This window comes from Canis lupus, chromosome 2 (assembly GCF_003254725.2).
Source record: "Canis lupus dingo isolate Sandy chromosome 2, ASM325472v2, whole genome shotgun sequence".
In the NCBI taxonomy this organism is placed as follows: domain Eukaryota; kingdom Metazoa; phylum Chordata; class Mammalia; order Carnivora; family Canidae; genus Canis; species Canis lupus.
The window spans coordinates 79,523,500-79,525,760 of NC_064244.1; positions in this window are offsets into that span (position 1 = coordinate 79,523,500).

Here is a 2,261-nt window from a genome sequence, read left to right on the forward strand (position 1 = left end):
GGTCCTGGGATCGAGTCCCACATCAGGCTCCCACATCGGAGGGAGTCTGCTTCTCCCTCTGCCTGTGTCTCTGCCTCTCTCTGTGTGTCTCTCATGAATAAATAAATAAGATCTTTAAAAAAAAATTTCTAGTGATCTATATCTCTTTACTTGCTGCCTCCCGAGATATAAACCGAGGTTAGAGATTTTGCCCAGCAAACAGCAGATGCTCATTGAATAGATTTTGAATGAATGAAGACTACATAAGGGTGCTGGGAAAGCTTCTGTTGGGGTATCAACAACTGGCCCAACCTAGCAGCAGCCTTCAGCCTCCCCTAGGACACCCATCCTAACCTTCAGGGTCAAGGCTGACCTCTGTGTCAGAGAAACCATGGTGTGTTGTGGGGAAGTGGGCTGCCCCTACAAGAACCTAGCTCTCATCCTGGTCCCCCTGAGGGTTTCCAGGGCTGAGAACCAGGCATCCAATGCAGCACAGGTGGCTGCCTGGGGAGGCCCTGGTCCTCAGGTTTGATGAACAAGCCCCAGTGCTCTTAAGAGCCACCAGCCTGAACTCATGGGATCCTGGGTCTCAGCCTAGTGTCACAAGGGCCCAGGACTAAACACCAGTCCCGACAGAGGATACACCAATGGCATCTTCCTCCTGCTGCCCCTGTGATACTCATTGAGGAGCCGAGCTGGATTTCAGAGGGGACGTACGTGGTCCAGCTCATGAAGACCAGAAAGCCCAGTCAGAGAGCCTGGCTGCCCACAGTAGGCAGAGTAAGGCCCCCTTCCCCCAAAGATGTCCCCGTCCTAATCCCCAGAGCCTGTGAATATTTTATCTCACATGCAGAAGGGGATCAGGGTTGTGGTTGTACTTGACGTTATGAACCAGCTGACCCAGAGATGGCCAATTAGCCTGGCTTATCCAGGTGGGCTCAATGTAATGACAAGGGTCCTTAGACGTGGAAGAGGCAAGCAGAGAATCAGAGCAATAGTTGGAGATGCTGCATTGCTGGCTCTGAAGATGGAGGAAGAAGAGGTTACTGGCCAAGAATTGTGGGCGGCCTCTAGAAGCTGGAAAGGCAAGAGAACAGATTCTGTCCTAAAGCCTTCAGAAGACACCCTGCTCTTCTGACACCTTGACATGAGCCTAGTGAGACCCATTTCAGACCTCAGATCTCCAGACTGTAAGATAGTAAATGTGTTGTTTGAAACCACAGCGTTTCTGGTAACTCAGGACAGCAGCAGTGGGCAAAAAATGTACCAGCGCTACCCCTCGCTGTGGGGACAGGTGAGCGCCATGGTTGGTGGCCCCAACGAGAGCTTCTTTTGCTTCCTCTCTGCCTCGGGGTCAGGTTCCTGGGGCTGTTCAGTGGTGCCACTCACACCAGCCTAAAGCACAAGAGGCAAACTGGAGAAGCGAGAAGTTTCCAGGGCTTTCTGTGGGGTCCAGCCTGAAAGCATGGGGGTGAAGGGGCAGGGGACGGTTGAGAAAAGCCTGCTGGCAAACTCATCCTAGTTCTCTTGATTTTAAGCCCCTGGCTTCTAGAAAGTCACATTCCCCACTGCCCACCCTTTCAAAAAAATAGGATTTTCTCAGCATCATCATTTGTACCAGCTTCCCTTGGAGGTGAGCTTATTCTGATAAAATCTGGCCACGTAGGGTCATTGGGAGTCTGTTCCAGAGAACTTAAGTAAATTGTGGTGAAGAGGAGGCTTGTGGGAGAGCCTGTAGCACCTCCTCTAACCACCCGGAAGCAGCCCAGTTCTGGGGCCAGCCTGAGTGTGTTTCTGTTTTGCACCTTGGTGGGGGTTAGAAGGATACCAAGCAGAGGGAGTGCTTTCCTGAGGCTCTGGAGCAAGCCCACCGGGCCTTTTATGGGGGTGCATGGCCTCCCATGGGCAGGAAGGAGGATGCTGAAAAGGGTACACAACAGGCGTCCCACACTCTATACACCTCAGCTTCCCCCATTGCCACACTCACAATGCAACCTTCCGGCCACAGCCCAGACCCTCGCCCTGCCACTCACTTGGCCCTGGCCGCCTGGCCCTTGACCCCTGGGCTTGCATGTATGTAGCTATATCACAACTGTCCATGGCAGCCCTAACTCATCCTGTGGCCAACATGGAGCAACCTCACTATCTTACCAAAATCTGGGCCTTTGAGCTCCAAATTCTTCAGGGGCCAGGTGAACACATGCTTCAGCTGCAAACAACCCCTCTGTCCTTACTGTCATGTTCTAATCCCTAAGAAAGGCCCAGATTAGACTCAAACCATG